This window comes from Protopterus annectens, chromosome 5.part0 (genome assembly GCF_019279795.1).
Source record: "Protopterus annectens isolate FY-2018-M chromosome 5.part0, PAN1.0, whole genome shotgun sequence".
Lineage (NCBI taxonomy): Eukaryota > Metazoa > Chordata > Ceratodontiformes > Protopteridae > Protopterus > Protopterus annectens.
This window is the reverse complement of record NC_056735.1, coordinates 142,719,590-142,745,458: the sequence shown is the minus strand read 5'-3', so window position 1 is coordinate 142,745,458 and position 25,869 is coordinate 142,719,590.

The window sequence follows — 25,869 nt, the reverse complement described above, 5'->3', positions numbered from 1 at the left end:
TTTGTTGTGAAACTCCCTGGTGCAGAAAGTTGGAAGGAGATGATTGGTGTGAGAGAAGAAAAGATCCACTTGTGGAGTGCCCCAATGCTGAGTGATGCGATGGAAAATGACTTTGTTCAGTTGCCACTCGTGAGGATCCAGAACATGTCTGCTCAATTGATCCGCCAAGGAATTTAGCCTCCCTGGAAGATACTGGGCTATTAGATGTAAGCCCATGGATGCTGCTATGGACCATAGTCTCATGCTTTGTTTGCACAAGGGGTAAGAGTGAGTCCCCCCTTGCTTCTTGATGTACCACATGACTGTGGTATTGTCTGTCCTGAGGAGCAGAGTCCCAGGGTAGAGTAGGCCCTTGAAAGCCAGCAAGGCCTGCTGCACTGCCATCAGTTCCTTTAAGCTTATGTGCAGTTGAATCTGCTGGGTGCTCCAAGTCCCCTGTATGCCCCTGCCTTTCAAATGAGCCTCCCCATGCATAATCTGAGGCATCTGTGATGAGAGTCTGGCTGGCAGGTGGTGGGCAGAAAGGCAGACCTTTGTTCTGAGAACAGGCTGTCGCCCACCAGAGGAACTCCATTTGTAGATAGGGAATTAAGGGAAGAATCAAGTCTAAGTCCTGTGTGTGTTGACACCAAAGATTCTTGAGGTACCATTGAAGTTTTCTCATATGCAGCTTGCATATGGGATCATCAGAATACATGAAGCCATGAATCCCAGTGCTTGCAGGAATTGCCTTGCAGAGAGCTGGGTCATGCTTGCCAAGTTCTTGAAGTAAGCCAAAAGATCTTCTTGCTTCTCCTGAGGGAGGAATACCATCTGGGTGGCTGTATTCAGACTCGCTCCCAGGAAAACAATCTCTCATGTAGGAACCAACTTTGACTTATTTTCCTTGAGAGTGTAACCCAAAGAGGTGAGAATGTTCTTCACGAATTCCAAATCCTTTTCTAGTTGTTCTGGGGAGTTTGCTTGAATGAGACAGTCATCCAGATAAGGATAAATCTGGATGTTTCTCTGCCTGCAAAAAGGAATAGCTGGAGCCAGGCACTTTGTAAAAACTCTGGGAGCAGTAGATAAGCCAAAGGGCAGTGCAGAGAATTGAAAGTGCTGCCCTGAAGCGAAGGAACTGCCTGGAACTTTCCATTATTGGAATGTGGAGATAAGCCTCCTTGAGATCCAAAGTTACCAGACATGAATCCTTGTCCAGCATGGGTAGTAACTGTTGAAGAGTGAGCATCTTGAACTTGGGAATCACCAGAAAAGTGTTTAGAATTGACAGATCCAGAATAGAGCACCAGGTGCCCCCTTTTTTTGGGTACCAGAAAAAGTCTTGAATAAAAACCTAGGCCTGCCTGATTTGCAAGAACTGTCTCTATAGCCCTCATGATCAGTAGAGAAGAAATGTGATTTTCTACCTCTATCCTGAGAGTTCTGGGTATGTCTGGGTATCATTTCAGCACAGGGAAGGTGTGAAAATAAAACTTGTAACCTTGGTTTACAATATTGAGCACCCATTTGTCATCTGTGATGGTAGACCATACCTCTGCGAACCTGGTTAACCTTCCCCCCAAAGGAAACTCAGGGCCTGCAGAGGTAGGTACAAGAAGGCCGGAGGTATTAAGAATGCTTGCTTTGGGAAGCTGGCTTAGAACTCCCCGATTTAGCTGAAGAAGAATGCCATTGTTTAGCCCTTTGAAGGGCCGAAGCCTGTCCTCTGGAAGATCTGAAACCCCTAGGTCTAGAGCGACCCTGCTTGCCAGGATCAGGGAAGGACCAATTATTGGAAGGGTAACGCCTACTGAACCGATGAGGCTGAACCTGAAGGAAATCTTTTACAGCTTGCATAGATTTTGCCTTATCCTCATACTTCTTCAGTACCTCCTCAACCTTATTACCAAAAAGATTGTCCTTGTGCAAAGGAACATTCAGCAATTTAGATTGAACAGGTTCAGAAAGAGGCTGTTTCCTGAGCCAGGAATGCCTTCTAATAATGGAACCAGTGGCTGCTGCTCTGCAGGAAGCCTCCAAATTGTCAAAAAACACAATGTAATGAATGCTTAACTAGAGTGGCAGAATTCAGTAAGTCTTGTAAATCCTTGTTCTCCAACATGGAATGAATATCCCCAAGTTTAACCTTAATAGTCTCCAAAGTATGGTGCTGATACTTAAGCATGTGAAAAAGGCAATTCACAGATCTAAAGGCAAGGGTTGCAGAGGTATAGACTTTTTTACCCCACCTGTCCAAGGCCCTAGACTCCTTATCAGAAGGAACAGGGTTTTTAGCAATAGGAGCCTTAACACCCTTGGGGCCTTGAGAAATAATCTCAGGATCAGCAGTAGAGTTTTTAAAAAGGAATTGATGAGAATCAGGAACCCTATAATACCTATCAGATTTTCTGGGGGCAGGAGGGACAGAATTAGGAGTTAAAAAAATTTCCATGAAGACATCATCCACAACTTCCAAAACTGGAGGTATAGCCAGAGGCTTATGTTGTGGAAAATCCAAAAATTCCCTGATTCTCTTCTTATACTGGGGAAAATCCTGACAGTCCCATTTAAAGTGCTCCCTGAGAGTATGCAAAGTATCTCCAAAGGAAAGATCTTTTGGAGGGGAGGTAAAAGGGATAGATTCCTCAGCATCAGAATCCTCAAAGCCAGAAAAAAGTTGAGAATTTCCTTCTTCACCAGCAGAAACACTGGAAACCTCAGAATCTGAGATGGACAAAACGTCAGGAGACAATTCCCTAGCCCTCTTGAAAAGGGGAGGGTGAGAGCCCCTAATCGGTGAAAAAAGATCACCAGCCATCTTTACCAACTGGGACTGAGGCACAGGAGGGGAGGCCGACACCTGCCTGTGAGAAGGCTTGCAGCTGGAAGGTTTGCTAGCAATCTGGAGGGACTCAGGAGGCCTAGCAACTGCAGGAGTATGGCCTAAGGTAGTCGGTCTGGTTCTGGTCTCATGTTGAAGAGAAGAGGCGTCAGAAGCCGGTGCCTGCATAGCGGCTCCGAACCCATCTGAGGCAGTGACAGGCAGAGGGTCTGAAGACGAAATAGCAGACTGCGGCATGGAGGGCTAAGTAAAGGTCTTGGCAAAGGCCTGTGGCTGAAAATCTGTGAACTGCAGGGGCTGCGAAAGTACCTCACTGACTACTGCCGGACTGATGACCAATTTCACCGGTGCGTCATCAGCAGATTTAACCCTAGGCCTGTCGCGGTCCTTGTCTTTGCATTCCTAGGTATATCCGAAGCCGGGAGACCAGAAGACACCATACCAATGAACTTAGGCCAGACTCCGAAATGTTTATACAAAATCTTAGCTCTACAGCTTATGGTACGCGGGTTAAAGGAGGCACAGAGATCGCAATTAGGGGCGTCGTGCTCAAGGCCCAAACAAGTTATACAACAGAAATGAAAATCACGGTGCAGAATCTGTTTTCCACAGGCAAGACAGTTATTAACTTTATCTGACATTCGTTAAAGCAAGAAAGGAGGATCCCCAATGGGGTACTTATCTGAAGGCGTCTTCAACTTGGTAGTCAGAAAGCAAAAAGAAGGTAAAAGGCCGACCGGCACTAGTGTGAATTGCATCTGCTTCGAGCTCCGTGGCACGAAAGACTGAGGAAATGGCATTAGCTGCCTCCCTTTATACCTGACGTTCTGATATCAGTTTTACAACCGACGGCAGCCAACATCATATACCAAGGACTCTGGTATTCGGGCTGGCTGAGGGCTACCGGCAGCTGGATAACCCGTATGCTAGGACTGCAACAGTGAAACATGAAGAACATCATAATCAGCATATATTGTACCACAGCTGTTACTGTCAGTAACCACTTCTGGTATTAACAGTAAAGCAAACATAAAAACTACACCTTTGGTGCTAATGACAGTATATGTAAAAGGGTATACTTGCTGAAATAGAGATGTACTGCATAACTGAACTAGGTGCTGTCACTTTAAAACATTGTATGGACCATGCACGGTGAATAGAAGCCAGTACAAATAGTTATTGTCCAATGGCAACACCGTATCCAACATCTTCACTATGGCGGAAATCGCATTAGAAAGCCCTGGAGTAGTAAGACATGACTACACCACCACCAAATCCCAGAAGGGCCGGGAAATACTCATAGTTGATGGCTACATTTATAATTTGGAATGTACTATGGCTACAAAGAAGTACTGGTGCTGCAAACATAAATACGCGGAGAAATGCAAAGGTAGAGCAGTCACTATGACAGTACCTAATGGGGAAGAGCTCTGTAGATCCATAGCACACCATCACGCAGGGAGTCTGGCCGAAGTAGAAAGGTATCTCATGAGTTATGAGTTGAGACAGAAGGCTGAACTGTCTAGGGATACCCCTTGTTTGATTGTGGATGACGTTATGGCATCTACCTCCACAAAGTTTATCTCCAGTCTACCAAACAGGAAGGCATTGTTGCAACAAGTGGGTAGGATCTGTAGGAAGCATAGTAGGGGTCAGGCTGACATGCAGATAACATTACAAACTGGTAGCCTAAGTGATTTCCCTTTGAAAGATGGTGAGTTCATAGAAAAGTGCTATATAGACCCAGCAAGTGATGTGACAGTGTTAGTGTTTACAACTGTTTCTAATCTGTATGATTTAAGTCACCCTAGTATATGGCTCATGGATGGGACCTTCTTCTATAAGGGATTAATATACAGGCAGTTATATAGCATTTATGGAATCCTTAAGTATGGAGGTTATAACAAGATGGTCCCTCTCTTGTACTGTTTAATGTTAAAGAAATCATTATGATCATGCAATGTGATGTGGGAATGCATATTTCAGCTGTTACAAGAGCATGACTTTGAGCCAGGTATGAAGTATACAATGTGTGACTATGAAATAGCAGCGATTAAGAGTGTACATAATCACAGTGCATGGTGCAGTGGTGCAGCGGTTAATGCTGTTGCCTCACAGTAAGAGGTTCTCCGGTTCGATTCTCGGCTGGGGTGCCTTCTGTGTGGAGTTTGCATGTTCTCCCTGCGTTCGCGTGGGTTTCCTCCGGGTACTCCGGTTTCCTCCCACATTCTAAAGACATGCTTCTGGAGCATTTCTCCCCGGGCCTCTGCTGAAAACAGGATCTGTGGAACCTAGTCGGACTTTCCCAGTCAACAAATGTTAAATAAATAAATAAATAAAAATCTTGCAGGAGTGATACCTAAAGGCTGTTTTTTTCCACTTTGGCCAGAATATCTGGTATAAAGTGCAGTCATTGGGCTTAGCTACCCTTTATAACTCTAGCCAGGAATTCCAGGTGGCTGTGAAATGCATGGTGGCATCAGCATTTCTAGAGGAGGAGGAGGAGGTGGTATCAGGCTTTAATTCCTTACAGGACGTGTTCCCTGCCGAGGGTAGAGATCTGTTACGGTACTTCAGTGAATGGTATTTGGCAAGCCTAGAAAGTTTACAACCAGGAGTATGCCTTTTGCATGATTCCCGCTGCTGTTCCCCATCACATTCTGGAACATATCAGAGTTAAACAGCCTATGTTTGCCATGGATGCTGAATAGTATTGAGGTGTGGCATAGGAGACTGAAGATACTGCTTGGCACTCAGGCAACAGATTTGGCTGTGTTGTTGTCAACACTCGCATGGGAACAAGACAGGGTTGAGGAGCCTAGAATCCGTTTAGCAGCAGAGTTTCCTCCATCACTTAAGAAGAGGAAGCTAGTGTTCCACCACTCGCAGTTTGAGCATGTGCTTAACCACAAGGGCTCCTACTCTACGGTTGATTTCCTGTGAGCTATCGCTAATCTACTGAAGCTGTAATGCTGTGTGTCCTGTAGTGGAGCGTGATACAAACAAGGTGTGTAGCTTGGATGTCACTATCTTATTTACAATTACGGTTTATGTTTGCACAGTATGTACAAGGCAATGTTTGAGTATGATATGCACTGGAAGAGTATTTATGTGTTTCGGAGCGGCACAGTGTATTTAAAAGGAGGTGGACATACTGATTCTGTAATGTAATACTATTAGTTGTGGAGTTCTGCTCATTTTTGGTCAATGTGTGCACGTTTGGGATGCCGGAGTGTGATTTCTGCATAGAAGTTTTTGATGTTATGGGTCACGATGTTGTGGTGTGTCTATTTCGATGTTCTGTGGCTCGCTGTAATGAAATCTCGGTATTGTGTGTTTCTGATGTTGTGGTCTCGACTTTGTAACACTCGATGTTGTGAGCATTTGAGGTTTCAAAGTAGACCCTTTCAGAAGACACGTATGTGAAGTGGAGAGCTATGTATGGGACAACTTTTTTTTTGGGACAGGTACAGAAAAACAAGACAAACAAAACAGACACATGGATGGTGATGGACACAAAAGGTTGGGGGACACCATCATTGGGGATAAGTAGTGGACATCAGAGGCACATGCCTGTCAAGCATGGGGACCATGAGAATCTAGCCCTCACCCTCAGAACTGTCATCACTGTCCCCATTCCTCATCTTCCTGTGGGATTGTTTGATGTTTGTTTTTTTTTTCTGCATTCCCACAAGCAGTTTCTCTAGATGGCTGAAAAATGCAGCATTGGTACTTTCTATGACCTCATGCACCATCCTTAACAGCTACTGGCAGGTGATATAATCCCCACCTCCGCCAATACTCCAAGAGGGTACCAATGCACCAGCTGCAGGGACAATGCTACCAGATGCTGAGGGCACAGTTAGTGGAAGGGCTACAGAGGCAGTACTACCAAGTTGCTTACCAGATGTGCTGGGTGTTGGTGCAGCAGTCAGTGGAGGGTTGGCAGGCTGAGCCACAGCAGTTGGCCTACCTCACTGTGCCAGAAATCATTTTGTTTGTTGCCAGAAAATTATGACATCAGAATGGGATGAGCATACATATAAAACTACAAAAAAGAGATAAGGGGTGTGATGAGAGAAAAAAAGATAATTAGAACCATTTTATGTAATATAAAATTATTTATTACAATAAAATATATTTTTTACTATTACAGTAGTTATAGATTTTTCAAAATCAAAAATAGGATTGTGAAACAAATAATCTTTGCAATATACGTATAGTGTATATATCCTTTTAAGCATAATACAGATTGAGTTAACAACATGGCATTTATGCCAGTTGTGATGAAATTAATATTAAATAATGATATTTGTTTTAATTAGAATGCGTTTGTTACTTGGTGGATATGAACCAACTAAATCTGAAAAACACTATTACACTTACCTACTACAATTACCTCAAGCTACAGAATAAAGCATGCATGCTTGCTTTTACAGTTAAGATCTGTATGCTTAAGTTACTATTAATGTGTGGAACAGCAATAATTTAATTAAATCATGTTTATTTGTGTTGCAACCCCTTGCCTTTGCGAGTCTTTGCAAGCATTCAGCATGTACCTCCTTGTTTGCTGAAATTTCCCGAGCAGCTAAAAAATAAAGAAGGAGAGAAAATGAGACATGAAAGCATTATGGATGCCAGTCTTGGCATTGTGGGATGTCAGTAATCATAAACTCATCCAGCCACTGGTTGAGTTATGTCTTCTTGTGACTTTTCAGGTTATTGTCATGATGCCTGCATTGCTCTGCATTGCCTCCAGTGACTGTTGCACTGGAGACAGCCTTGGCTAGTATATTCCAAGCCTCAGAATTTTACTGAAACCCAGTATAGTCCCCCTGCAGCAGCCTACAGCTGTAGCTCCTGATAAGGAGTGCTATGAATGTTCTTGACTCCTCCACACCCCATCTTTGAGCCATGACTTGGGCACCATCTCTCCAATCTCCTGCTATGTTTGCACAGGTCATCCAACAACAGTTAAAAGTATTTTCCCGCCAATTCATGATATTGCATTTTATGGCAGTGTGCAAACACACAGAATCATACCAACCATGTTTGCATGATGTTGCATGTTGAGCAACAATGCTAAACAGAGAGGAAGGCAGTTTATGAAATAGGAAGGATAATGCGACAGTTCGCATTAATTTATGGCATGTGTGGTGCTACACCTAACAACAGTTTGTCCAATGGTCAACACTAATAGGTTAAATGACTTGACTTTTAAGACCTGAATTTGGGGGGAATCAGTTTTAAGATCTGACACATATTCTGTGGGGCCTTACACTTGTGCAATGTGGGATTCAAACCTATGTTTCCACATATGTGCTTTTTTCTCATTGCCACTGAAGAAGTGTTTGTCAAACATGGTCATTAATAATATATACAAATTAAAGAGTGGGTGGTGCTATACTTCAATTAACCATGACTTTGTGTGAACTGACAAGTTCCTAGTTTATGCATTCTCAGTTGTGATACCAGAGTAAGAAATGCATATGCTTGTATTATTTTCAGAGTAGATTTCTGAGTTGTGTGTCAGACCACATAGTGCATTTTTCTGTTTTACAGCTATACTTGCTTTATGAGTATTGTGGAGATGACTGTTAGTAAAGTGTTAAGTCCTTCACAGGTCAGAAAATACATTTTTATTTATAGAAACATAATTGTAATGATAACCACAGTTACACATATAATGCATATGATATCATGTGCATGCTCAATCAACCTCCTATATATACTTATTGCTACATACAATTATCTTTATGTTGTTATTTTGTTATATAAATTACAGTGGAACACCATTGATAAAAAAATTAGGGTGTGCTGGATTACATCCCTGTCTCACCTGTGTTGGGGGTATGAACTTACAGGTTCATATTATAAGCTCTAAGGTCCTGTTCAGCGAATAAGAAAAGAGTGACACATATTTACCAAACCACGGATACACCAAATGCCGTAAACCGCGAAATTTAAAATCACAACTCATCATACTCGGCCAACCCCACCGCCCGTGGCATACTACCTACCCAAACAAAATAAATAAACCACATACATACACTATATCTATGCACTTACCTTAACCCGCACCCTAATCCTAAGGTCCGTAACTATCACACACTTACCCTACAGAGATATACCCAAACAAAATAAATAATCCACACACATACACTTAACAAAACCTTACTTGTAACCCTACATTAAACCTCACATACATTACCTATCTATGCACTTACCTTAACCCGCACCCTAAGCCTAAGGTCCGTAACTATCGCACACTTACCTTACAGAGCTATACCGCAGATGGGCCAACTATGACAAATCGACATTTTGAATTTCCCTGTTTTGAACATTCACTGTTTTCATGGTCCGCGCAATATGTGTCGCTCTTTTTGTATTCGCTGAGCAGGACCTTCGAGCTTCTAATATGAACCTGAACTTATGCCTGGTGCCACAAGGAAATCTAGGTCACTGACCCTCCTTCCCTTGCTTCATTTTTTACTGGACCACACACCCTACAAAGTGTGTAGTAATCTGCATATGGTAAGCAAATGTTTTTTACTTATTGATGACCATTCATCAGATATATACATTTATCCGTATGTGTGAGGTGGGTGTAATGAGTGTCTATATTGCTGTACCATCTTCAATAGTGTGACCAGTGCTACTTTGCTGTCATATGCATTTTTTAATATGTATTGTAGTAATAACTTTAATCCCGTGTTTGTTGTTTATTATCACAGGTGATCCTGACAGTGGAAGTGTAGGACACCTACAACCTGATTTTGGAGTATCAGCAGGCTCTTATGATGATGATGGTGGCCAAACAGAGGCACAGTCAAGGTGCAGAGGTTGAATCTGACACTGAGGATGAGACTCAGCCATCCTCCCGATTTCCATCAGACATAGTATGCCTATGCATACCCATTCCACTGAGCCCTCAGAAATTGGACAGGTGGAGGGTGACAAACTCAATCAGGGTAGTATGGTTACTACGGCTTCAGTGCCAGTTGACACCGGTCATGGCCAAAGTGTGGACAAGGTGATGCATGAGAGTGTTATTAGGGGTGCTTGGAGCATGTCTGCTGTCCACCCTCTACCTGATCCTGGTGTGTCATTAAGTGCCACTTGACATATGGTTAGGGCCACTGTGGAGGCACAGGCACATTCTACTATGGCCTCCAAGGATATGCTTAGTGTTGTAGATGTGGCACAGACTGACGTGTGTTACTGCCTTCACTGTGTGGCCGATTCAATGGATTGGATGAATGACATGATGAAACAGATAGTGTCTGTGATGGAATGTGTGCTGGGAGGGAAAAATAATCAACATGGACATAGGTCAGTAGCATCAATTGCTGTTAGCCAATGTGGCAGTGCCCGATCTTTCTGCCCTAGTGGCACTACTTCCAGTGCTCCTTCAGTGGTTGAGATGTCCACACCCAGATTTGGTAGGCCATGGGGTTGTGGTCCTGGGCATAGTCATGAGGAGAGCACATCCAGCAGTCATCACTTATGTTCAGGTAGCACCAGCACATCTGATCATGGGCATGGACGTGCCAGTGCAACTCCTGGCAGAGCTAGTTCTCGCGGTCAGGTTGATGACAATGAATTATTACCACTACCATGTATGGCTCACACCTGCCCAGCATGCCAGGACATAGAGCTAGCACAGGACTTGGTTGTGTTCTTGCAGACACTTACCCATACACATTTCACCTCATCAGGTTAGTGAGTCATTTATGAGACTTGCAGCTCTGTCTGTCTCATTGGCCATTTGATAATTAGCTACATTTCTGCCTGCCAGTCTTTCTTACTCGCACACACTCACTGCTTTTGTGTCAGCTTGGCATCCTGTCCCCCCCAAACAACACCCTGTGCAAATTATGATAACTGTGCTAGCACCTTGTTTCTATCTTTCGAATTCAGGGATACATATGCATTTTTTTTTCTGATGCACAGGGTGCAAAGCCATCTGAGTGCTTATTATATATGTGTTGGTGATGCTATTTTGAAAATTGCACAGATTTTTACAGGTTTTTGTATTGTGTGTATCTTTGATGCATGAGGCCTATTAGATGATGAGCAGCAGAAATCTATTGACATAACTCAGTCCTGTCACATACTGATGCCATTGCTATACAACTGAAAACCTCCTTTTTATGTACATTTGCAAGCAACAACATGCAAGGATCTGCTGTTCATTTGTGTTCTTACCCATTTATTTATCTGTTCCAGTTTCAAAATTTACATTGATAGTCCTGGAGTTACAATTGCTTTAATTCAGGGCTGACTCTGTGTGATGCTAGCAGTACACAGCCATTACATGGGTAAGAAAAGGTTGTGAGCATTGCCTGGCATCAGTTTTATTGTATGCATGTGCATAGTATGAAAGCTGTACCCCTTAGGTCATCAGCATGTGTACTATCCATTGGTTCTTAGCCAGGGCAAGGGCATATTGTGCACACCTACGTCTACCTACACCCACAGTGGCTGGTGGCTCCCCCTCTGAGTCTTCACCTGTTTGTGGCTGTGGTGACCTTGCCAGTGGTGGTGGAATGTGTGCCTCTTCCCTTGGTGTTCCAGTTGAAGCTGTTTCTCAGGATAATATTGTGTAGGATAACATAGACAATGAAATTTCAGCACAAGTACTGGGATCGTACTGCTGGGACCCCTCTCTGATGTATTTAAGCATTGGAACTGTGATTTCAGCAGCCCAAACGCATGCTCTATGATATTTTCTTGTTTGAGCATGTGCTTCATTATAGCATTCCTCCATGGGTGTGTGTGCATTTGAGTGCATACCCTGCATCTCCCAGTAAATGACCTTGTGGGATATCCCCCTGGAAAACCTTTGGCAGAGCTGAAAGTTGTCCCAGATATGGGAGTCGTGGTAACTGCTGGGGTTGCCAGCACACACATTCAGGATTATTCCATTAGCTTTAAATAAGTCTTGGCAGTTAATCAAGTGGAATCCCTTTCTGTTTATGTGGACCCTTCTCTGTTCCCCAGATGGTGCTTTAATCTCAATGTGTGTGCAGTTTATGGCAACCAAGACTTTAGTGAAGTGTGCTATAGGGTAGAAATCTTGCATAGTTCTAGAACTGTCCTGGGGGGGGGGGGTACAGGGAAAATATATATAGTCACTGGCATGCTGTAGTATAGCATTCAGCAATTGATGTAGGATCCTGGATGCTGATGTCTGTGACACCCCAGCATGTCCCCTATTCATCTCTGGAAGGTTCCTGTAGCTAAAATTCTAAGTGCATACCTTGGTCTCCACAGGTATTGATTCCTCTTGGTTTGCCCTTGCTCTCAGTTGAGGACAACAGAGGTTGCAGAGTTCCTGTAGTGTGCCTCTATCTGCCCTGTAGTGCTCTAATATTTCCACCTCATGCAGACCATGAAAAGTTAAATGGGGTCTAAACACCCTTTTCCTTATTGGCCAGGGTCTATTAGCAGCAGCAGCAGCATAGACTTGAGCCTGTTGCACATACACATGCTGAAGAGCAGTAGCAGCTCCTAACATTCTTGCTGTGTATAGTAGTTTCCGTGGCTGTATTCCAATAGGTTTTGGAATTCAAGGCCAAAACCTGCACTAAGTGTATACGACTGCTTTATAGCTTGTTGAATAGCTCTGCCATCTTGAATTGGTTGATTAGTATGCAGTTCAGCTGCTTATAATGTAATTAGCATGTCACGATGTTTACCATGTTAGCGAGGCTCTACACAATGTGTACAGCTGCTTACTGAATACAAAACGGAGCTCTAGTGTGTGTACATCACGCTGCGACATGCATATGGTTTTAGCAATCCGTGCAGAGTTTATTGAATCCAGCCCCAAATGTCCAACTTTTTAAGTATGCACCCTTATTCTGTTATTGAATATTTCTTAATGATATATGTTTTAATATCACAGGTGGGTAAGTGCCTTCCGTTCTAGTGCTTAGGATTTCATAAGACAGCAATGAAACACATATTTAAGTGATTCAAATCAGGAATATGTGACTTTAAAACACCAGTTGTCAGTGGGGGGGGGGGGGGGTATGTATAAAGCTGCTATAACATTAATGTTGTTTGTTTGTTTATTTATTTATTTATTTATTTATTCATTCATTCATTCATTCATTCATTCATTCATTCATTCTGAACACCAACTTGTTCCTATTATTAAATTTAGTCACAGTGCCATCAGCATGGGCTTTGTTTTTATTTCAGTTTAGGAATTTAGTTCATGCTTACATTAGTTCAAACACACTTTAGTTTGTTTTCTAAAATGACTGTTTTTGCTTTCTTCGTTTAGCAACATGGAGAACAATGCATGGTATCATTATCCAGCTTTGGTAGCTAACTAAACTTTCTTTCAGCCTGGTTATCAAACTTGTTGAGGTGGGTGGTGTGAGAGATGCCACAAATACTCTTGCTATTACTGTTATTATATCCAATTGGCATTCTTGTTTTTAAATACAAAGTTGGTGGTACTTAAGCCAGTCAGAAGCCTGGAAAATCCATTTACCTGGTTTTGCAAATTTTCAAATAGCACAAAGAAAACTTGTGTAGAATGACTTCACTCTTCCTGATTGACAAATCAGTTTGATTGGACAGCAACATTCTTTTCAGCAGCAATTGATGAAAAAAAAATGTATGTTCAAAACAGTGTGTGTAGACAGACTTCAGTATGATTGGAGATCAATATATGTGTCAGCTGTGATAGGTGGATACGATTTCAAAATTGTGTAGAAGACGGCTTAGTTTTTTCAACATATTTAATGAAGGTAGTTCATCTTGTTATAATTGTCTTATTTCTTAGAATGAAATAAGGTTCATCTTTTAGCTCATTTGGAAATGATTCTCTCATTCTTTGGAAATTCTGTGTGCAAGCGGCCTGAGTCCATCAACTGCATATTTTATTTGGAAGAATCGCTTCTTGATATAAAGTTGTCTTTATAGTCTGAAATATTATATGGATTATGATTATTAATACATTTTACTATATTTTCCATTGGGATCTTTTAATCTCTGCTTAAACTGATTTTAGTCTTGCATTTTGACATTTGAGCAAATACATGTTCAGAGCACTGTGAAATGCCTGGAAGCATACGGAGCTCAGAGCATAACACAGCATAAAGAAGAAAAAGAAACAAAAATATATAAGGTAGGAAGTAATAAAAGTCTGATTAGTACAACAGTTCTTGCAAAAAGGGAATTGATGGCCAGGTGAATGTTGTGCAAATAAAAGTTTTGAGGGCTGTTTCAGGCAATTTTGTTGCCATAATGTATATAACCTGCATAAACATTAAAATATACAAATGAAATGATTCAGAAATAGTTTCCAAAAGATGAAACACACTGCCCCATATTCACAAATTCAGTAAAATGTGCTGTGCAAGTCTAGAAAGGGTAAAATGTAGCAGCTGATGGTTGGTTATAGCATCAAGAACTCCCTGCAATGCATATATCCCAATATTACACCCAGCTAGGACATAGTAATTAGCTTTTCACCTACATAAGACCTCTCCTGAGGGATACATCTAAAAAACAATAGTAGACAGATTGTCCCTAGCTCAGAAGTCTAGGTTTAATACTAATTTTGTAGGTAGAGGTAATGTCAGCTATATCTATAGCTAGCTGGTACTTTTCATTCTCCCACACAAACTATGCCTTCTACAACAGTAGTTTGTTGTGTCACTCCCTGTCTGAAGAGACAGTTTCACATTTCAATTTCTAATCAGTCCTAATCAGTTATAATCTTGCCTAATATTTGACTAACATTCATCCACTTAATCTGCCCCAAATCATAAACACACATACGCTTTGGTTTGTGGGCATGGAATCAGCAAGTGGTTCCATGTTTTTTGCATGCTGATTGAGAATATGCAAACAATATTGATCACCCCATAACTACGTGCCTGATATTGATGGAGCTCAGTCTCATTTTCAGGGCCAAGTTCTTCTTATTTGAGTGACTCATCATGGGGGTCATTGTTTTTTTCTTTGTCTGGATAACAGTGAGTTTAGCAGGAGCAGACCCCTGTAGACAACCCAGCTCAAAGGTTCATAGGTGCATACCAGCTCCTTCCGTGCTATAAAGTCTTGTTCTAAGGAGAGGCTGCTTATCTGTATACATACCAATACTGTGCATTTCAATTGCAAAAATACAGAACATTGTAATATATGTCTCTGAGCACACCATGGGTACCATAAGGCTGCTAATAATTATGTGGGATATAAGAAAATATGTTGCAATAACAGTTAGAAGCATATTAGTGGGCAATCTCATAGCTTTGAAAAAGCAGTGTGCACAGCAGTTGTAGGTAAGATATTAGTCCCAATTAACAGTTTTCTAGGAACACTTATACAAAGTAAATAAAAGCAGTTCTTTCAACAAAATATGCCAGCTTGTTCAAGATACTCACACATTGTCTGTTCAAAATAGTATTATCTGATCTGATTTGGATATCATACACCTGCCTAGTGCTTCCATATTGTAAAGTATGCCATGTACAAGTAATGAGTCTCACCAACACCGAACATCTTTAAATCTGTGTATGTTTGACTCACATGAGATGTATATATTGAGGAACGATGATCTGTGCTATTGAATACTTTTGTACAGAGATTTTCTGACTATGTCATGCAGTCAGATTTAGACAATATGCACCATGCATAACCTCTTTGTTGCTTAACATTTTCAAGAGTAATGTCACCAAAATGTTGCCTGTTTTTGGCTAATTTTTCTCCCTGTGTATAAATGTCTGTTTCTCCAAAATGGTTTGACATATTCTGTATTCAAGAGAAATATATATGTGCATATAATCTATTAAATTCTGGCCATATGCTCCATTCCCAACCCGAATGATGTCACCTACTTACTCCAATGGAAATCAAATACAGTTCAGCATTCCAAGCTGTTTCTATCATGTACCTGTAAAACCCTACATTCAGCACATGTGAAAGGCTATATGCCAGTCTTTCTTTTAGACCATCTTTAACTACTATTCTTCCCTTATGGTTTTTATTAAATTTGATAACAGCACATTGTCTTTCTCAGTACAAGTTTTGGTCAGACCTCTCATGGCATGTTTCCAGTGACAGAAAACGTTTTTATTCTGGGGAAAACATTTATTTTTACTCCTGATATAAGAACAACTCTGTAGAGATTTATTCTGAACACATGCTGCATCCCTAACCCCAAAATGTATGTTTATACCCACCTCTAATGGAAAATGCAACCTGCCATTGTCTAATGACTACAACCCCCCCTGCAACTAGTGTCTATAAATAACATCTCATATACCAGTCCTGTTTGAGGGTATCTAAAATGTTTCATATATGAAACATACCTAAGACTGTAATTCTACTCTTGGTAATGTAAATGTAGCTCAGTTATGAATTTGAACCCATCTCACTGTCTCCTCCAGTTTAGGTAATAACATGCATCTAGAGACAAAAAAGTTATTTTTAGAGAACCATGTATATGTTTATCTCTGCTGCAGTGACAATTCATTGCAAATATATTATGGACAAATTCTACATTCCTCACCCTGAAGTGCACTCATATATCCACCACTAATGGAAAAAAGAGCAGAATGCAATAAGTAAGGTTCTAATTATGAAATGACTGTGCATTCTTTTGTATATTTGGAAGTATCTCAGTCATTTTTGGCAACTGTTAATAAAAAAAAATCAGGGAATTATATATGGGTACTCTGGTATAAAATGTACCTAAGGCTAATATTTTAGCTTTAAGGATTTAACTGTAGCTCATCCCTAATGCTGACCACATCAGACTTCATGAAGGGGCTTTAGTGTTAGCATGTTTCCAGCAACAAACAGGTATCTTTTTAATAAAAATGCAATTTTCTCTATGACGTAAAGACAACTCAGTTCAGATATATCCTGGACCACTGTGTATTTCTCATCCACTCCAAATGGAAACTAGTTACAATGCAACATGCCAGGTTCTTGTCAAATTCCAGCAAAACTTACAACCAGTGCCTATGTAGTGAATGCCTTATGTCAGTTACCTGTTGTAGAGTTCTCACAAAAAAATCTTTCAAGGAGCTATATACTTGGGTTGATTTTCTCCTTGAGAACCAGGACTGCCATTATAAACACAGAGATTTTAAATACAGCTTAATGCTGAATTTGTTTCCCTCACATTATCTTTTTCAGTACAGGGAGTTTGAATCACAATATGTTTCTAGAGATAAAAAGTTCCCTCTTCTGGAAAAAAAACATGAATATAATTGTTTTTACTTCTAATATAACAACTCAATACAGACATGCTTTTGACATCCCCACACTGAAGAGAAGTCATATATTTATTAAGCTCTAATGAATAAAAGTAATGTAGCTTTACATCCTGTTACATTGCAATGAGTATACAGATATAATTGGTGTGGTAAGTTATAACAATTTAAGGTTACAACTATGAAACAGTTTTGACATTTTCCAGCATCATTTAGACAACAAATATGGATGCTTAATTGCAAACTGCACTTCTGTTGCATTTTTAGGTGCAGAGATAATGAAACAACTGCATGCTGAATTTCTGAGTGGAAGTATACAGTTTCTGGTAATGATTTATTTATTTCTCTATGAATACTTAAAATCTTATAACATCACTTTCAAGAACAGATAAATTATGGTTATAGTCCTTATGTTATTAAAGCGCACTGTATTTGTGATTTTATGTATCATATATTTGCCTCTATGTGAAAAGAGGAAATGTGGAAGTCCATTGTGAACTGAAAACAAAATACTGTAGGGCTGCTATAAAATTATAATAATAACAATGTTACAAACTGAAAGACAGAACAATGTAAGTGAATTCATTTTGCCTATAGAAATAACACAAATACTATTTGCAGCTTATTTTACAATCAGCCATAGTAGGATGCATCCCTTCAGATATGTCATGCTTCCTTTAATTGTATGAAGTCATATATACTGCATACATATAAAGGGTGTAACAATTTTTTACACACAGATTCCTGCAAAAGACCTACCTACTCATAATGCCACTGACAAATCAGAACGATGATTGTTTAACTGTAATCAAGTAACAGTGGTGTTTGAGCAATTTTGTATACAAACTGCCTCTCCACCCTTACAAAAATAATTTGTTTCTGACTATGTAGAGATTTGATTTTTGGCTATATTTTCAAAATTAAAAATAAATCATCACCTTCTTTTGGCTGTTCCCATTAGGGGACACTACAGCAGATCACCTGTTTCCATTTCTTCCTGTCCTCTGCATCTTGCTCTGTCACACCAACCACCTGCATGTCCTCTCTCACCACATCCATAAACCTTATCTTAGGCCTTCCTCTTTTCCTGTTACCTGGTAGCTTCATCCTTAGCATCTTTTTCCCAATATACTCAGCATCCCTCCTCAGCACATGTCCAAACCAACGTAATCGTGCCTCTCTGGCTTTGTCTCCAAACCTTCCAACCTGGGCTGACCCTCTAATATACTTATTCCTAATCCTGTCCACCCTCGTCACACACAGTGCAAATCTTAACATCTTTAATTCTGCCACATCCAGCTCAAACTCCTGCCTTTTTGTCAATGCCACTGTCTCTAACCCATATAACATAGCTGGTTTCACTACCTTCTTGTAGACCTTCCCTTTCACTCTTACAGGTACTCGTCTGTCACAAATCACTCCTGACACTCTTCTCCACCCACTCCATCCCACCTGTACTCTCTTCTTCACCTCTCTTCCACACTCACTGTTACTCTAAACTATTGACCCCAAGTATTTAAACTCATCCGCCTTCGCCACCTCCACTCCTTGCATCCTCACCATTCCTCTATCCTCCCTCTCATTCACACACATATATTCTGTCTTACTCCTGCTGACCTTCATTCCTCTTCTCTCTAGAGCATATTTCCATCTCTCCAGGGTCTCCTCTACCTGTTTCCTACTCTCACTACAGATCACAATGTCATCTGCAAACATCATAGTCCACGGGGACTCCTGTCTGATCTCGTCTGTCAACCTGTCCATCACCATAGCAAATAAGAAAGTGCTCAGAGCTGATCCTTGATGTAACCCCACCTCCACCTTAAATGCATCTGTCACTCCCACCGCAGACCTCACCACTGTCACACTACCCTTGTACATATCCTGTACCAGTCTTACATACTTCTCTGACACTCCTGACTTCCTCATACAATACCACAACTCCTCTCTAGGCACCCTGTTATATGCTTTCTCTAAGTCTACAAAAACACAATGCAACTCCTTCTGACATTCTCTGTACTTTTCCATCAATACTCTCAGAGCAAACATCGCATCTGTAGTGCTCTTTCCCGGCATGAAACCATACTGCTGATCAGTAATCATCACGTCCCTTCTTAACCTTGCTTCTACTTCTCCTTCCCACAACTTCATGCTGTGACAGATCAATTTAATCCCTCTGTAGTTACTACAGCTCTGCACGTCACCCTTATTCTTAAAAATCGGTACCAAAACACTTTTCTCCATTCCTCAGGCATCCTCTCACTTTCCAAGATTTCATTAAAAAATCTGGTTAAAAACTCCACTGCCATTTCACCTAAACACCTCCATGCTTCCACACGTATGTCATCTGGGCCAACAGCCTTTCCATTCTTCATTCTCTTCATAGCTATCCTTACTTCCTCCTTGCTAATCCATTGTACTTCATGATTCACTATCCCTACATCATCCAACCTTCTCTCCCTCTCATTCTCTTCATTCATCAACCCCTCAAAGTACTCTTTCCATCTCCTCAACACACTCTCCTCACTTGTGAGTATGTTTCCCTCATTATCCTTTATCACCTTTACCTGCTGCACATCTTTCCTAGCTTGGTCCCTCTGTCTAGCCAATTGGTACAGGTCCTTTTCTCCCTCCTTAGTGTCCAACCTTTCATACAACTCTTCATATGCCTTATCCTTAGCCTTCGCCACCTCTCTCTTTGCCATGCACCTCATCTCCTTATACTCCTGTCTACTTTCTTCATCTCTCTGACAATCCCACTTCTTCTTTGCGAACCTCTTTCTCTGTATACTCTCCTGTACTTCCTCATTCCACCACCATGTCTCCTTGTCATCCTTCCTCTGTCCAGATGTGATACCAAGCACCTTTCTAGCCGTCTCCCTTACTAGCTCTGCTGTAGTTACCCAGCTATTTGGTAACTCTTCACTGCCAACCAGTGCCTGTCTTAACTCATCCCTGAACTCCACCTCACAATTACCCCTTTTCAATTTCCACCATTTGATCCTTGGTGCTGCCCTCACACTCCTCCTCCTCCTCTTAATCACCAATGTCATCCTACAAACCACCATCTTATGCTGCCTAACTACACTTTCTCCGGTCACCACTTTACAGTCTCCAATTTCCATCAAACTGGCCCTCCTACATAAGATATAATCCACCTGTGTGCATCTTCCTCCACTCTTGTATGTCACCCTATACTCCTCCCTCTTGTTAAAATACGTATTCACCACAGCCATGTCCATCCTTTTCGCAAAATCCACTACCATCTGACCTTCTACATTCCTTTGTTTAACACCATACCTACCCATCACTTCCTCATCCCCTCTGTTCCCTTCATCAACATGCCCATTGAAATTGGCTCCAATCACAACTCTCTCACCCTTGGGTACAGTCATCACCACTTCATCCAATTCACTCCAAAATTTTTCTTTCTCATCCATTGCACACCCAACTTGTGGAGCATATGCACTAACAACATTCATCATTACACCATCAATTTCCAGCTTCATAAACATTACTCTATCCGACACTCTTTTCACTTCCAAAACACTATTAGTATACTGTTCCTTCAGAATAACTCCTATGCCATTTCTCCTTCCATCCACACCATGATAAAACAATTTGAACCCACCTCCGATACACCTAGCTTTACTCCCCTTCCATCTGATCTCTTGCACACACAATATACCAACCTTCCTTCTGTCCATCATATCAGCTAGCTCTCTCCCTACACCAGTCATACTGCCAACATTCAAAGTTCCGACCCTCACTACCACAGTCCTAGCCTTTCTCCTCTCTTCCTGTCTTTGGCCATGTCTTCCGCCTCTTCTCCTCCTTCGGCCAACAGTAGCCCAATTTCCGCCAGCACCCTGTTGGCTAACAGTACTGGTGGCAGTCGTTGTTAACTTGGGCCTCGACTGATCCAGTATTAAAGTATTTATTGGTGTCTGCATGAAATGATTTGGCAAAGTTTTACGCCGGATGCCCTTCCTGACGCAACCCTCCCCATTTATCCGGGCTTGGGACCGGCACAAAGAAATGCACTGGCTTGTGTAAATAAATATTGGCCCTAAAAATATGTTTCAAATTGTTGCTATCAGATGCATGCAGTGCCACACGCTAACTTGCATCAGTGAGCATTAAGAAGTAATAAGCAAATGGAATGTTCATTTCCTTCATGCACAACCTACCCCCCCCCCCCAAAGACAGCCACTGTGTCTTTGTGTACACCATTAATGTTTGACTGTGTCCAGAATGAAAGAAACGATGACCACAGTAACAAACTTCAAAGTAATGCTCTGACAGATGTGCACTGCCACTCCAAGGCAAATCAGATAAACTAGTATTAAACAGCAATCAAGTAAATATAATGCTTTTTGCTTTTACACACACTTTGCCTCTATACCCCAAAGGCAGACACTTTCTGACTGTGTAAAGGTCTGATGTGTGTGACAAAAGTGTAAGAAAGAAAGGCCACACTAAAATATTTCAGCCATTGTGCTGACGTGCCCAAAACTGAACTTTGCAAATACTGTAACTATCTTGTTTCACCTTATGCTTCTTTATTTGTTCTCCCACATTTTAAGTCATGATGCAAATACTAGTTGCCAGTTTACATTCCATGCATGGCTACATTGTAGCTCACACCTTCAAAAAATATCTTCAGATCTGAAGCCCTGTTGAATGGGTGAAGCATGGATAACAATATATTAACGATTAACTCAAGAGTTACGTTTACAACTCAGCTATATTATCGGTTCTGAAAAAGTCTGAATAGGTTCATAGGTAGGTACTAAGCTATCGACCTTAGGGCCTGTATAAACCTAGCCATAACAATTCCCTGGCTATTTCTTCCCATGCTATTTACTTCCCTGGACCCCTGTCTAGCTTGGACCCCGGGGTGAATTTCCTTTCTCCCATCCAATCGTCAAGGTTCCTTTTGAAAAGGGCCAAAGAGGCACTCTGCTTGACATGTATGGGCAGTCTATTCCAGAGTCTGGGGAGTGTCTGGGTCAGGAACCTATCCCTCCAGCATGTTTTGTTTATTTTATTGACAAGGTTTAGATCCCTGGAGCGTGTGGCTCTGAGGGATGAATGGTAAGAGTAAGCTCATTGCCATCTACAGGTCATTTTGTTTGTTCAACTTTGACAGTAATTTATCGAGATTAGTAAGTGCAAAATATTCTATTGAAGGAGACTTAACCTGGGGAACATCTGTAGCTATGGGTTCCTATTATATGATCAAAGATGCAATCCTTCAAATGTGTCTTGATCAAACTTGAAAGCATGAAACAGCAAAATAGTGCAACGGCATATAAGCGATTTCTTTCCCTGGGAAAGAAATCGCTTGGCCGCCTCCATTACTTTGCCATTTTCATCACTGTAGTGCGATCTCAGAGTTGGTATATTTAAGTAGGGGGGTGTGGGGTGCACAGCCCCCCACATCAGAGGGTGTGCGGGCGAAGCCCCCCCCCCCACACACTTTATGTAATGTTTTGATGTTTTTATTTTTATTTATTTATTTTTTTGTGTAACAGTGATTTTTTCCCTGGGAAAAAAATTGCTGTTCCGAGTGTTCGGAATTGTAAGCTTTCGCTTACATGGGGTCAATAAATCAGCATACACTTTTTTAAGCATTCGCTGATTTAATATAGACCCTGTAGCTATCATTTCCCCTTATACTAAAACTGGCCTTAGGACAAAGATGATTTTTGTAGTCTAGTTTACTCATGTATTTAGTGTTTTCTTGCAAATATATTTTATTTATTTTTTATTTTATTTTACAGTTTGTTTACTACTGGGCCAAGAAGAGCCCGTTTTCAATGGAGTTCCAGGGAGAAAAGCTCCATGAACAACAATATAATATGACAACAATGCATTTACATTTATGTAATACTATTGAAGAATGATGGTATTACACAACATGACAAAAAATCCACGATTACAGTGAAAATACAGTCAAAAAAGCAAAAGGTAAAATTACACACACACAAAAATAAGTCAATTAAAATAAGAAAAATCCATTGGTGCAGATTCCTGTTAGATTTGTTACAATGTGAAATAACACAGGGATGGCATTACAGTTTTACATGAACTCTTAGCAGAGTTAAAGTAGGATAAGGGTATAAGGTGTTAATTGTTGAATGTAAGAAGGGTGGGACGATAAGAAAAAAAGTAGAGCAAGAGTAGGAACAAATGAGAAAAATGAAGATGATCGTAGTCGGAGAAGCTCAGTATGATGAAGAGAAGAGAGAAGTAAAGGAGTGTGAGAAATGGGGAAAAAAGAGGTGCATCATGTGGGATGAGAGCAGGAACATTCCCAGGGGGGTTTGAGATAGGAATGAAGCAGGGTCTTAAAGGTAGAGTGGTTGTCTGTAGTACGAATAAGAGGTGGCAGGGCGTTCCAGAGGTGAGCTAGGGAAAAGGATAGCAGGTGTTTGTCTGGAGGATGACCAGGCTTGTGCAGATCAAGCAAATTCCGGTTATTGGATCTTAGAAGTCTGTTGGGTAGGTGCATTTTGAAGGAGGAGGCAAGGGAGGGGCAGATGGAGGGATTAAAGATGAGTTTATGGGCATGAGTAAGTTGAATGTAGGTAAGATGGTTGGGAAGTTTGAGCCAATTTAGTTTGTGTAGGGCATTGCAGTGGTTGGAAGAGGATTTATAGCCGATAGCAAACTTAGACATTTTATTATAACAGGAGGATAGTTTTGTTTTTAGAGAAGATTGAAGGTTGGTAAGAAGTGGGGCACCATACAGGAGAGAAGGAATGAGGAAGGTGTTAGTACAAGTTTAGTAGTGGGAGTGATATAGCGGTTATGGTGATACAGCATGCCTAGTTTCTGGTGGGTTTTCTTTATATTGGTTAGTAGGTGGGTATCAAATTTTAACTCTTCATCAATAAGGACTCATAAAAGTTTTACATGGGAGGCTACCTCGAGAGAGATATTGTTTTGACTAGTAATGAAGAATGAGTTCTAGATGAATATATAAATATATGCAAGCATAGCGTGTTGCTTCATCTACCAAGAGGGTGGAACAGGCCAGTATGTAGATGACTAAAGCGCAAAGCAAACCAGCATGAAAATGAATAAAAAAAGAAATTACCTTTCCATCAGGAGACAGTATTAATTCTACAACTCATGGCACACCTTAGCAGGCAGAAGGTGTATTAACTCCACCTTACTAATGCATATATGAAAAAGTTAGCTAGACATAACATATGTGTTATATGCTATGGTTCATGTGCAATACTATTACTTGAACTTTGCTGCTAGATGTGAGTTTTTAGTATCTTAACACGTGTGTTTCTAGGAATATATGTAGCTATATACTTAAGTGTATAGTTGATTTATAAGATGGTGGTAGTATTATTATATGTTGTTTTAAATTATGTTCATAGCATATTTACACACTACTACATCCTTTTTGAAATGTATTAACAATATACAATATAGAAATATAAACTTTCTGGATATTACATTAAGAAAATAATTAAAGGTCAATTGGATACAACACTCTATAAGAAGGAAGCTCAGAAGTGCACATATTTAGTACAAGATAGTATGCACCCAAATTTCATGTTTGACAGTATTGTCAGAAATCAATTGGCAAGACCTAGTAGCCATAGGTTCATAGAGTAGTACTAAGCTAACTGCCCTTGCGAGCCATTTTAAGCTTAGCCAATTATCTCCTGTGAGATTCAAACCCTGTATGTTGTATTTATAAGGCAAACACCTTAACCATTAGGCCATCCTCCCAACCACAGAAAGGCGATTTAGTGCAGCAGTTGAAAGAAATGGCTGAAGACTTTAATAATAGGGGCTACCACAATAAGAAAGTACAGAACATCAAAAATGAAATACTGCGTGAAAGGGTTACTATGTATCCATCCATCTATCTTAACACCCCCAAAAAGAGAAATAAGACAACTGGAAATGACACAGGTTGTAGATATATTTTAACTTATGATCAGAATACAAATAATGTTAAAAAGATAGTTAAAAAGTATTGGCCCATATTATCACAGGTTCTTGAACTAAAGGACATTAGTGCAAACAATCCAGCCTTTAGTTACAGAAGATATATGACATTAAAAAGCAGATTATATTACAAAGAAAAGATGAAAAGTATGGTTTGAAACATGAATAAAAGAGGTACCTAAAAGTGCAGCAACTGTGCATTTTGCAAATATATTTACAGAGGAACCATTTGTATATCCGGTTACAAATAACATCTTCTATGTACAAGCCTATGGAAATTGTAATACTAATGATTTAATATACATGGCTAGATGCATTGTGTCCTTTTCATGTGGGAAAAATAAATCAAAAATTTAAAAAACAGATTTGTAGTCATATGTCACATATAAAAGGAAAGGCAGAGACCAATTCATTATATAACCATATACGTAGTACTGACAATACTCATATATTACAATTTTGATATTGGAAAATATTCCTACATATCTTAGAAGAGGTGGTAGGATTAACATAACAGAGAGGCAAGAAAATAAATGGAGTTTAATGTCGGAGCTTTTAATCCATCAGGTTTGAATGTGACTTATACAGTGAAGCCAGAATAAAAATTTTTGCAAAAGTGTATTAAATGATTTTTATGCTTCATACAGAAATCTTTATTTATGCTTTTAGAATTATTAAGTAAGTTTGATACTCTTTCTTTAAAATTTTAATTGTTTTATTAAATAATTGTTTGACCAATCTGCTTTTATTATGATGAATATATACGTATACAAGTTTTACTTTTTCTTGACATCTGTTTTTCATGCCTAATGAAGCAGTTTT